We start from the raw sequence: 13,938 nt of genomic DNA on the forward strand, positions 1-13,938 counted from the left end.
CGGCCGTTAGGAGAGCTTGGGTGGCCCCCTTTGCATCGACCCACCAGGAAATTTCCCTGTAGGGTCTATGGTCAGTCCACCCCTGCTTCATCCCGACCAGGGACATAGCTAAAGACTTATGGGCCCTGGTACAGGGTTCAGCTTGGTCCCCTTCCCTCAGTGCTTTGTGGCCAGGGGCAGGGAAGCACATAGCTTTCGTGCTGCCTGAGGCAAAAATTGAAACGACACTACCCATGCCAAATTCTTGACCTAACCTCTTCCCCCCAGCCAGAAGTGTAACTTAAAGATTCTGGGCCCCAGTGCAAAATCGATGACGGAGCCCTCCCAGCGTGCCCGTTCTATAATACAGGTGTTTTCTTATATGGGACAAGGGTCTTTGGGCCCCGTCAGGCTCCTGGGCACCACTGCTACCTCTGCACCCCCTATAGCTAAGCCCCTGCTTCAGACAATCGTCTATCTGATCTTTTAATCTAATAAGGCCCTTAGATAGGCTGTCTAGACCTGCATCAGATTTATCACTGAGGCTGGATGATACATCTGGTGTAGGAATAGAAACTTTTCTCTGACCTTATACCAACTATTGATTGTCTTACTTTGAGACAGACTTTTATGCCAGAATTGTGAGGCAATTTTGGTGCAAAATGACACATCTTAGCCCCACCCTTTCAATGAAGCCATGCCCAATTTCAACTAAGCCCTGACCTTCACTCAACCAGTGCAAAAGGACCCTAAGAATATGGATCTGACTGGACAGAAATTAGTCAGATATCTGTAAATGTAAAGGCAGCGATTTAGGACCACAAGCTGATGATCAGGAAAGAACAGTCGTGTGACCATGCCGCTGATCACCCAGTAAATATTCGGGTCAGCAGCACAGTGCTGTCAACAAATGAAAATTCTATGGGGGCTAATGATCTTACTGTGTTAATGATTGTTTATTCCCATACTAACGATAATTGCTGCATGTAAATGGCACCTAAAAAACGCTGATCAACATGCTGTATCAGCAATCGTTAAAAGGCAGAAAATCTGCCTGTGTAAACGAACCCTTATTATACACTCATACTACATATCATTCATATGTGTGAGAAACAGAGTAGTCATTGGTATACTGACAACTACACCACAGACCACATAGAGGTTGGTCTATGACTTGAAATAGATCTTCAGAGTCTAAGACAGAGCTCGTTGATTTCGAGCTGTGTGGAGCTGAAGCTGGCTGTGTCTCTTTTATGTGGGGGATATCTAACGGTTGTCACTAGACATCCTGGAACTGGCGAAGGTAGATTGCATGGGTTGGACTGAAAGAATGGAAATCACCAAAAAAATGAATAAAACTAACTTACATATGTATGAAGATCCCAAAAACTTTATTGTAAGTATATATAAACATATAAACAATACATACATATATAATAAAACAGGCAGCACAAGGCGGGACACACAGATGAGTAGCAGGACCCAAGGAGAGGCCGGGAGATCAGTGCACGAGATAACAGGGAAAAAAGAATGCTAGCTGAAAAAGCATATCTCAAAACCTCATAGCAGCAACGCCCCAAACAAAGTGCAAAGGAGGCAATTGTGGAGATTGAGGTTGGAATGAAATGGACAAAGTATAAACATACCCTGACTGGTGCAAAGATCTCTCGGCCGACTCCTGACCCAACGCCGTTTCGCCAGTAGATCTGGCTTCTACCTAAGCCCGTACTGTGTGCCACTACAAAGTGTTTTTTGTAGTGGCACACAGTACGGGTCATTGGAACACATGAGGGCACTCTGGGGACATTGGCTCTACTGGGGGCACTAAGAGGAGGTATTTCTTTTTTTACTGCCACACAACGGGGCATTTTTTGTACTGGTGCACATTATAAGGGGGGGGGGGGGTTCTACTGTCACACATTATAAAGAGAATTATTACTATCGGGGCATTATGATGGGCTTTATTACAACTGGGGGACTATGGGGGCATTATTACTTCTAGGACACAATTACTGTTGGGGGCACTGTAGGAGCACTATTACTACTAACTGCACTCTGGCAAAGAAATAATTACTATAGTTGGGACTTTGGGAGCACCATTACTTTGGGGGCACCCTGGCACAGCATCAGCTCAGCACAGTTCTTTTTGCAGTATAGTTTTGGGGAGCACAGCTTCTCAGTATTGGGGGTGCATGATGGGATGTTAATTGGAGGATGATGGAAAAGTAGGAAACTAAGATGTCTGTCAAACTCTGCAGAGACGTGAGATGGCTGAAAGAAATCATCATGGCGGTCTGGTCTAAATAGAGAAGATGAAGAAAGAGAACATCTACATCAGAGGAGACGTCACTGGATATAAGAGTATGGGGCGCTGTATTAGGCTACATTCACATCTGCGTTAGTGATCCTGCCGGCTGTTCCAGCTGAGAATTCACTGGACCTGCACTGCTGGATGCAGACAGAATGCCCGCCAGCCCCATTAACTAGAATGGGGTACGGCAGAGATCCGGCCACAATCTGGGAAAAATGCAGAGAATCAGCGGGACATAAACCGCTGCATGCTGTGCTTTGTGTCCAGTAGATTCCTTGCATTTTCTGCCGGATTAGGTGGCCGGATCGTACTAAGACCCCCTAATGGGAGGGCGTGGCCTGACCGGCATGGAGTGAGGACGCTGGTCGCTTCAGCTCCGATTCTATCCTGTTTGTATCCTGACCATCCGATCTGATAAACTTTGAACTTCTGCCTAAAGACCCTCAGTGAGCCTCTGTGAGTGCCCCCCATAAGTTTTACCTGTCCCGGTGCCCTGCGGTGACTGCCGGATAAAAAGCCCTGGGACTGGGCCTACTTACCAGACGGCACTACCTGACGCCATCCCTGCCTGCTGGCCGGATCGATCGGTGGGGGAGCCGGTGAGAGGGGATTCCCTGCCATACCTACCTACACCGGAGGCCAAGCGGGATCTGGAACTTTAATCCGGTGGGTTCTTTTCACTCCTTCCTTGGCCGGACGGCGAACCTGTGACCCCGGGGCGTTGGAAGCTGTGGGCGCCATATTGGCTGCAGCACTGCAGACGGCTATACCTCTCCCCCTGTAGGCCGTTACCCAGGTAGAGAACTTTTTCATCTACTCTGCCATTATAGAGATTCACTTGGGGCGGTGTGACGCTGGTTGGGGACACTGTGTCTGCGTTATCCTCAGCAGAGAGAGATTCGACACTTATATTAAGCCACAAGCGTTGGTTGCTGAAGTTTTTATGGGCCGAAAAACGGGCACCTCAGGGCCTGCTATCCCTCCTAAATTGATGCTTGACAACATGAGCCAGACAGATGGCCACAACCCTGGGGCTTCTTCTGAACGTCCGGAGGTGGACCTTGCAAAAGTCATGGCAGCCATTACTAACTGCCAAACGACACTCACGGTCAAAATTGACCATGTACAGGCCGACCTAACTCTCCTCAGGCATGATATTGATAAGATCCGTGAGAGGACAACTGAGGTGGAGAGGAGGCTGGGAGAGGTGGAAGATACAGTCCAACGTGAGGATTCGGTGGTCCGTGATTTGCAAAACCAAGTTAAAACCCTAGCGGCAAAAGTGGAAGACGCTGAAAATCGAAACAGGAGAAATAATATTAGGATTATGGGCTTACCGGAGAGGGCAGAGGGCCCTTCCCCTGAGGAATTTACGGAGCGTCTCATCAAGCAACTCCTGAACCCAATTACCCTCTCGGGGACGTTTGCAGTGGAGAGGGCGCACAGGATTCCTACCCGTCCTCTGCCCCCTGGAGCCCCGCCACGTCCTTTTATCTTTAAAGTGTTAAATTATAGAGACAGGGACGCTATCCTGGCTACGGCCCGTCGTATGAAGGACATTCATTTTGACAACGTCCGGATTTCCTTCTACCCGGACTTTTCTACAGAGGTGCAGAAACAACGCAGGCAATTCACGGCAGTGAGAGTTCGGTTGCGGGAGAAAGGCCTGGTTTATGCCATGATGTATCCAGCACGTCTCAGAATCCAGGATGGTGATGTGGTGAAATTCTTCACTTCCCCAGAGGAGGCGTCTGACTGGCTCGATCGCAGGGGCTGAGTATAATGGGACTTATGTTCTGAGAGTCTTATTTTATGTTGCGGATGGTCACTTTATATGGGGAGCTGTTTGTGCTAAAATTGTATTGCCCTACTGCCTAGGTTCAGTTCTTGAGTTTACCTAGAGTGGTGGGTGGCAGCACGGGCCTCCCCGTCCTGATCTATTAGTGAGGAGATTGTTCATGGGATATTCAAGCTTGGATAGGTTGGGGTTATCTGGGCAGGGTGGGGGGATTTGTCTGCTGTTCTGGGCATGTTGGGATGTTCTCACTGCATTCTTGATGTATGGGTGTGATTGTGTGTATGTATGGCTTGGGTGGTGCATTTTCCTCGTATGATATAACTTTGACACTCCGCCGTAATGGCTATCTGTCGGTTTGTCTCCTGGAATGTCAGGGGACTAAATGATAAAATTAAAAGATCACTGGTCTTTAATTTTATAAAGAAACATAACCCCGATATGTTGATATTGCAGGAGACACATCTGCAGGGGAGGAAGCTCCTAGCGTTGAAAAAGCCTTGGGTGGGAGCAGCTTACCATGCGGTATTCACTTCCAGAGCGAGAGGTGTGTCAATTCTGGTGGCCAAGTCCCTTCCCTTTCGTTCCTGCTCTGTTCAGACTGACATGATGGGACGTTTTGTGATCCTTCATGCTGCAATCAGGGGCATCGAATATGTGGTGATAGGAGTATATGTCCCCCCCCCTTTTCAGAGGGATGTGTTGGATGAAATTATGAAACGAGTGGCAGCATTGCCCCCGGTGCCTCTGATTGTACTTGGGGATTATAACGCGGTGTTGGACCGGACAATGGATAGGCTTCGTCCTGGGGGGTCGCATACTGATGCGTTGAATTCCTGGGCAGAGGTATTTGCTCTAACAGAGGGGTGGAGATATATGCACCCTGATATTCGACAATACTCTTGCTATTCGGCTTCCTATGCAGCACTCTCCCGGATTGATTTAGCATTTCTCAGTAGGGAGCTGCTGCCCTCACTAGTAGCCACGGAATACTTGCCAAGAGGCATTTCTGACCATGCCCCCCTGTTGGTGGTTCTGAGACAGCCGCTTGCACCTGCTGAAAGGCAATGGAGACTGAATAGCAAATGGCTTGAGGTGCTGCCGGTGGTTTGGGCGGTGCAGCAGGGGATGAAAGATTATTGGGAATTTAATGAGGGCTCTGCTAACCCTTTGGTGGAGTGGGAGGCATTTAAAGTTGTCCTGCGTGGTACACTGATTCAGGCAATTACTTCTTACAGAAAAGAGCTAAACGCCACCAGAATTAAACTAGAAAACGAGGTAGTAGATAAGGAGCAGGCTTTCATCGCAGATCCTAATGATGTGAACCGTATTTCATGGGACGAGGCACAGAGGAAACTTACCTTGCATCTCACTGAGTACACCCAGAAGAGGTTGCTATTCCAGAGGCGCCTGGTCTTTGCAGATGGCGACAAAAATGGGAGAGCCTTGGCTTTCCTGGCTAAGACTGAGACGCAGCAGACGGTAGTCCCGCACATTACCTGCGGGGATGGCTTGAAGGTATATCGACCCGAGGACATTTGTGAACAGTTCGTTCAGTTTTATACTGACCTATACAGTTCTAAATCCACCTCCTCCCCAGATGGGATCCGTTCATTCCTTCAATCCATCCCACTTTCTCCTTTGGCTGCGGCTGATAATAGATATCTAGGGAGACCTATTGATGTTGGAGAGGTGAGGGCAGCAATCGAGGACATGGCTCCTGGGAAGTCACCTGGACCGGACGGCTTCCCGATTGAATGGTACAGGTTAGACGTTGATTTACAATCTGCACGTTTACTCAGACTTTTTGAGTATGCATGTGAATCCGGGAAGTTGCCTTCTTCCTTTGGGGAAGCGACTGTCGTTGTAATTCACAAAGTCGGGAAGCCTCCGGATCAGTGTGCATCATACAGGCCGATTTCCCTCCTAAACACGGACGCGAAAATCTTGGCTAAAGTCCTGGCTAGGCGTCTTGGCGAGGTGATACTGTCCGTTATTGACCCTGATCAATCTGGTTTTATGCCCGGGAAGACGACTGATATAAATCTTAGGAGATTATTCACCAATTTACAGGTCAGGCACGATAATGCGGGTTCAAGAGTCTTGGCGTCCCTGGATAACGAGAAGGCCTTTGACTCTGTGGAGTGGCATTTTATTTGGGAAACAATGTTCCGTCTTGGCTTTCCTTCCTCCTTTGTCAAGTGGGTCCAATTGTTATACCAGACACCTATAGCACGGATTAGAGTGAATGGAGTCATATCCCGGCCCTTCAGGTTGTATAGAGGCACTAGACAAGGGTGCCCTTTGTCCCCATTGTTGTTCGCCCTGATAATGGAACCCTTGACACAATTAATCAACAACAGCTCTTTGATAGAGGGGTGGTCGGTAGCGGGGATTCAGGAGAAGGTATCATTATACGCGGATGACCTGTTAGTCTACTTGGCGGACCCTGGCCCCTCCTTAGAAACCCTGCTGGATGTAGTGGATGGATATGGGAAATACTCGGGTTTACGGGTTAATTGGGCCAAGTCTAGTTTATGTATAATAGATGCAGATCAAGATGTGGATATTTCCCCGATATCTCCCCTGAGAGTTGTAGATAATTTTCTTTACTTAGGGATACATATCCATAGGGACCCCAGACAGTTTTGTCAATTGAACTTGAGGCCCACCATGGAATATGTCACGCGTAAGCTGGAAGCCTGGGAAAATCTTCCGCTGACTCTGGTGGGGAGAATTAATATTATCAAGATGGTGCTACTACCCAAACTTCTGTATATTTATAGAGCAGCCCCAGTGAGGATCCCTAAGTCCCATTTTGATATTTTAGATAGATCCTTTTCCCGTTTCTTGTGGCTCCATCGGCCCCCAGACTTGCGAGAAAGACGCTGAAGGCCTCCTACATTCAGGGGGGCTTGCAGCTACCAGATATGTATATTTATTATATAGCCACGCGCCTAATGTATGCATCTTGGTGGATTAGGGCAGATGCCAATAACCCTGCGGTGGTACTAGAGGCGGCGCTGGCTGGTTCAAATAAAGCTCTAACTAATCTGGTATACAGGGGGGGGAAACCCGTAGGACTAAGGACTTATACAGACTCTATGGTAACAGTTAGCGAGGCTTGGGTGAGGTTTGTGGAGATACATACAGAAAATCTGGAGGGTGACACCTGGTCCCCCTATATCCCACTATGGCGTAACAAGCTTCTCCCAGAGCTCTTGCATCTTCCTGACTTTGAATTCTGGCCTAGGAAGGGTCTTAAATATCTAACACAATTGTTTCAGGATGGGACCTTCCGTTCCTTTGAGAGCCTGCGAGCTGAGTTCCAGTTGCCCCAGACGAGTTTTTACCGCTTCCTCCAACTGAGACATGCCTGCGAGAAACAATTTAGAGCCCTATCCCTAAATTTAGAGTGCGGCCCATTAGAATCAATAGCTAGGAGGAAAATCCCTTACAAACCTATCTCCTCCTTTTATGTTGAAATTGTTAAAATGCAAGAATCTCCTATTAGGCGTTCCTTTGCTAAATGGGCTGAGGATATTCCAGAATTGGAGGATTCTCATTTGGAGGAGTGGCGTCTGAGATGGAGGACGTCGGTTATAAGTGCGAGAGATCAGCTCATCCAAGTGAAATGGATGCACAGAGTGTACTTGAGCCCACTGCGTCTCTATCAGATGAGACAATTACCGAGTCCGGGATGTGATAGATGTGGAGAGGCGAGGGGCTCTTTCTTCCATATGGTGTGGCTATGCCCGGTGATAAAGACATACTGGAAGGGAATTTGTAATTTTATCAATGTTAGGTTAGGGCTCCCAGGGATTTGTAATCCTGTAATATGCCTACTAGGGTTAGTTTCTGATGCCACTCCTTCCAAATATAATAGAACACTGTTAAGATTGTTGATGTTTTATGGGAGGAAAAATATACTTTTGAACTGGAAACCGCCCAAGTGTCCTACAGTGGGCCAATGGGTACTCCTTATAAATAATGACCTGCAAATGTATAAATTGACATACGAGGCAAGGGGATTGCCTGATCGATTTGATGATATCTGGGGCCTTTGGGTCCAAGCTGAAGGCACGACTTGAGTCATTGACGGTGGCAAATGTATCACCCATTGTATGTATGTGTGAGTGTATGGGATTGAGTAAGTTCTAGAAGCTTCTTAGAGACAACAGTGACACTTTGTTCTAAAGTCATTTATATGTCTTTTATGGTCAAGATATACGTTAATAACGGACTTGCTGATGTGAGTGTTGTATCATGGAAGATTGTTTCTTCTTTGTTCTCCCCATGGGAGTGTTGTATTTTTATGCAAAATGTTAAATAAACACTATTAAAAAAAAGACCCCCTAATGTCACCTGGGGACCCCCAAAGAAGCTTGTGTGTTGGCTGAAGCCTTCCTATCTTACTGGTGGCTGGCCCTGCCCTTCAATTGGGCTTCCGGTTTTGGCTCCGCCCCTAGACTGCAAGGGGGTGGGGCCTGTTGGGGGTCATGTGATTGGGCTGCTCAGTCAAAAATGCCCGGGCCTATTTTTCGTACCAGTCCGGCCCTGTGTCCCGCCTTGTGCTGCCTGTTTTATTATACACTGCGTGCAGAATTATTAGGCAAATGAGTATTTTGACCACATCATCCTCTTTATACATGTTGTCTTACTCCAAGCTGTATAGGCTTGAAAGCCTACTACCAATTAAGCATATTAGGTGATGTGCATTTCTGTAATGAGAAGGGGTGTGGTCTAATGACATCAACACCCTATATCAGGTGTGCATAATTATTAGGCAACTTCCTTTCCTTTGGCAAAATGGGTCAAAAGAAGGACTTGACAGGCTCAGAAAAGTCAAAAATAGTGAGATATCTTGCAGAGGGATGGAGCACACTTAAAATTGCAAAGCTTCTGAAGCGTGATCATCGAACAATCAAGCGTTTCATTCAAAATAGTCAACAGGGTCGCAAGAAGCGTGTGGAAAAACCAAGGCGCAAAATAACTGCCCATGAACTGAGAAAAGTCAAGCGTGCAGCTGCCAAGATGCCACTTGCCACCAGTTTGGCCATATTTCAGAGCTGCAACATCACTGGAGTGCCCAAAAGCACAAGGTGTGCAATACTCAGAGACATGGCCAAGGTAAGAAAGGCTGACACACAAGCTGAAACGTCAAGACTGGGCCAAGAAATATCTCAAGACTGATTTTTCTAAGGTTTTATGGACTGATGAAATGAGAGTGAGTCTTGATGGGCCAGATGGATGGGCCCATGGCTGGATTGGTAAAGGGCAGAGAGCTCCAGTCCGACTCAGATGCCAGCAAGGTGGAGGTGGAGTACTGGTTTGGGCTGGTATCATCAAAGATGAGCTTGTGGGGCCTTTTCGGGTTGAGGATGGAGTCAAGCTCAACTCCCAGTCCTACTGCCAGTTTCTGGAAGACACCTACCAAGCAGTGGTACAGGAAGAAGTCTGCATCCTTCAAGAAAAACATGATTTTCATGCAGGACAATGCTCCATCACACGCGTCCAAGTACTCCACAGCGTGGCTGGCAAGAAAGGGTATAAAAGAAGAAAATCTAATGACATGGCCTCCTTGTTCACCTGATCTGAACCCCATTGAGAACCTGTGGTCCATCATCAAATGTGAGATTTACAAGGAGGGAAAACAGTACACCTCTCTGAACAGTGTCTGGGAGGCTGTGGTTGCTGCTGCACGCAATGTTGATGGTGAACAGATCAAAACACTGACAGAATCCATGGATGGCAGGCTTTTGAGTGTCCTTGCAAAGAAAGGTGGCTATATTGGTCACTGATTTGTTTTTGTTTTGTTTTTGAATGTCAGAAATGTATATTTGTGAATGTTGAGATGTTATATTGGTTTCACTGGTAAAAATAAATAATTGAAATGGGTATTTATTAGTTTTTTGTTAAGTTGCCTAATAATTATGCACAGTAATAGTCACCTGCACACACAGATATCCCCCTAAAATAGCTAAAACTAAAAACAAACTAAAAACTACTTCCAAAAATATTCAGCTTTGATATTAATGAGTTTTTTGGGTTCATTGAGAACATGGTTGTTGTTCAATAATAAAATTAATCCTCAAAAATACAACTTGCTTAATAATTCTGCACTCCCTGTATATGTATGTATTGTTTATATGTTTATATATACTTACAATAAAGTTTTTTGGATCTTCATACATATGTAAGTTAGTTTTATTCATTTTTTTGGTGATTATCATGACTCCTTGGGGGTCCGATGTTTTTGATATTATTCTGTCCGGTTAATATTGGTTGACTGAAAGAATGGAAAGAAGCAAAAATGGGTTGGTGAAGGAGGTCAATAGAAGAAACCTACAGGAGGATGCAGAATAGGGAGGAGAGGAAAGACTTCTAGGGTTTTGAGGTCTGTTTTTGGCAACTGTGCAATCACTTCTGATTAAAATGGATGATCTGCAGGTTCACATTGGGACCAAAAGATATGTTTGGACATGCATTATACTTTATTACATGACTGCAAAATAAAATTTGAAGGACTTCATTTGTTTAAAAGAGTTTAGGGGAAAATCCAAGGGTGGAGTGTGTGCATTCTCATGAATGATGATGGTGGGATACTTGGGGAAATTGGGTAAGTTGCACATCTAACTATAATGTCTTGTCTATTTTATTTGCCTTGTAAATTTAACCTGGTCATTATTATTAACTTGGTTAGGATTTGCTGCATGGTCCAGAAACAATCTTTTAGAAGATTGATCAAAGGGGCTAATTCCTGACAGTCTCTTCCATTTTTTGGCTGCTAAATGGTGAAGGGATGGGTGTACCCAAAGGGAAGTGGTTTAAAGTAAATCTGTCACCAGTTTTATGCTGCTAGGTTGTAACAGCTCCAGCACGGATGTGTCCCAATATTCATGGGCTCACGGCTCTCCCCCTACCTCAGCAGCAGATAGGGGGAGAGCCAGGAGCTAATAAATATCCGGACTCGTTGGGCACGCACTGTAGCTGTTTGGCAACATATTTTAGACAATTAAACAAAGTAACCCAGCATTTTTCTAAGGGGATCTGTCACTTGTTTATGTTGCTCTTAGGACACCATGAACAAAGACAGATCTTTGTGTCCCACTGCAAACAGGGAAAATGGGGGAGGCTCTTGCTGCAGCCAGTTGTCACAGCAAAACACAGGACAGTGAGGAGGGGGCATGGCTTTAGGGATGAGCGAATCGACTTCGGATGAAACATCCAAAGTCGATTCGCATAAAATTTCGTTCTAATACTGTACGGAGCAGGAGCTCTGTACAGTATTAGAATGTATTGGCTCTGATGAGCCGAAAGTATTGCTTTGTGCAGTAAAAAAACTTTTCTTGAACTCTGGTTCGGTTCCAAGTGGTACCGAAGCAATAACTTCGGCTCATCAGAGCCAATACATTCTAATACTGTACGGAGCTCCTGCTCCGTACAGCATTAGAACGAAGTTTAATGCGAATTGACTTCGGATGTTTCATCCGAAGTCGATTCGCTCATCCCTAGTTTTCTTCATACATATATTTTTATTGCAATATGATACAAAAATAGGATCAAATGTTCCTTCAGAGGTATCCTTCAGACATACATACTGTATCGCATCAATATTAAAGAGACTGTATTCTACAGTCTATAACACCCAGCCCCCATGATTGTATTGAACCAAACTTAAATCACCATACGGATTAAGTAGAACTAAAGAGGATCCAGGTGTTATATCGGGAACACGGACTCTTAAAGGGAACCCGTCACCCTGATTTTGGACCATTATCTACAGTAATACATGAGTTGTACTGCAGATATGGGATCCAGATCACAATTTTTTATTTTCCTACTGACCCTTGTTCCCCTGCTGTCTGCTCAGAGAGATGCGTTGAAATACATAGTCTGGACTGTGTATTTTAGTGAAGCTGACAGTGGGGGAACCGGGGGCAGTAGGAAAAGAAAAAATAGTGATCTGGACTCCTTATCTGCAGTACTACGCATGTATTTCTTTAGATAATAGTCCAAAATCGGGGTGACAGATTGCCTTTAAACATGGGTACAAAACGCCTCTTTGATTCAGTCCTAACAGTGAACTGACAAAACTATTTCAAAACCTTTATAAGGATATATAAGTGATACATACTGTATACCAGGCTTTGTCATCAAAACATTTTTTACATTAATTTGAACACAAAACAACACCATATAAAACCAAAAATATAAAAATTGAATTAAAATATGGACAAAAATGTTTGTTCTACTGACAGTTCAATACAGGATCTAGCCCACTCTTCTTCAGAGACATTGAATAATTTATTGGATTTTCATATAAGAAACCATCAAAGTGGGAGATCTACCCCTTGCTGCACATTGCATGCAGTTTACCCCACATTTACCATATTCTTCCTGAGAATTGATAACTGTTTACACATTAAGTATTTTATCATTACAGAAACACAATCTTCTTGAGCATTAGATTATTGTGATTATTTTGTGATCGGATTGCCTGATGAACAAGCGTTCATCGTGTAACTGGTAGTACATTTACACCTCCAGTTAATCGCTAACGAGTGTTCCTATGAACGCTCATTAGCAATTATCTTTAAGATTCTCAGCCTGTGTAAAGGACCTTTTAGCAGTAACCCGTCTTCCCTACTTCGAAGCTCCCTCTCCTATCTATCCTGAATGCAGCAGCCGTTTCTTTGTTTTGTCCAACTGCTATACCAATACCAATCTACTAGCCTACCCATGATCTAAAACTAACATCCTCCACAATCTGAAGCACCCACTTCCATCTCCAAGACTCATGCTGCAACAGTTCTTTGGAATGAGCTACAATACCACAGACCGTCAGAATAATTCCCAACACTGACAGTTTTAGGCTACATTCACACGTCAGTATTTTTCTATATCCCGATTTTCGGTCCGTTTTTTGCGGATCCGTTGTTCCTGAAAATGTTTCCGTATGTCATCCGTTTTTTGCGGATCCGCAAAAAACGGAAACATGTATAAATTTCAATAAGCAAATAAAGTTGTTTGGATTTCTTTGAAAAAAATAAATAAAATTAAAATGTAATTTCCAGGAACGGAATCCGCATAAAACGGATGACATACTGTACGTAATGACATCCGAATGTCTTCCTTTTTTTGCGGATCCATTGACTTTGTATTGTACCAGGATCCGAATTTTGCGGAAAAGAATAGGACATGTTTTAAATTTAAACGGACATGCGGAACGGAACAACGGAAACTGCTGTCCGATTTTTTCCAGGACCTATTAAAAATGAATGGGTCCAGATCTGGTCCAGATCTGTTCCGCAAAAAACGGAACAGATCAGGAAAGAAAAAACGGACGTGTGAATGGACCCTTAAGCCTGCCCAAAACCACTTCTTTTTAGGAAAATCCTTCATACTCCTTAATACATCTTCTATCTATTTATTTTATCCCACCCCTTCCCCTTCTACCCCTCCTTTCGTTTAGCAGTAACCCCCACATTCCATGCACTCAAATAAACTTCATATCTTTGCGTGCACATACAGTGCATTTAGAAAGTCTTTAGACCCTTTCATTGCTAATTTGTTAAAAAGTAAAAACTAAAATTTCACATGTACATAAGTATTCAGCCCTTTGCTATGACACTTGAACTTTATCTCTGCCTATAGAGCTCAGAGACAGGATTTTGTGGCAACACAGATCTGGAGAAGGGTACAAAAAAATCTCTGCTGCACTGAAAGTACCCAAAAACACAATGGATTTCAGTGGCTAAAACTGGTCAGAGTTGAGTTAAAGCTGAATGGAGCAAAGTACAGAAATATTCTTAATGGAAACCTGATCCAGTGTGCCCTGGACCTCAGACTT

At 44.7% G+C, this 13,938-nt stretch overlaps 1 protein-coding gene across 3 annotated transcripts in view; it reads right to left on the reverse strand.

Annotated features, from left to right (window-relative positions):
• The window catches only part of LOC120994900 (G-protein coupled receptor 1-like), a 653,505-nt gene that overhangs the window by 151,659 nt on the left and 487,908 nt on the right, over positions 1–13,938 (reverse strand). The gene's annotated exons all lie outside the window — the stretch shown is intronic.

This window comes from Bufo bufo, chromosome 3, assembly GCF_905171765.1.
Source record: "Bufo bufo chromosome 3, aBufBuf1.1, whole genome shotgun sequence".
NCBI classification, from domain to species: domain Eukaryota; kingdom Metazoa; phylum Chordata; class Amphibia; order Anura; family Bufonidae; genus Bufo; species Bufo bufo.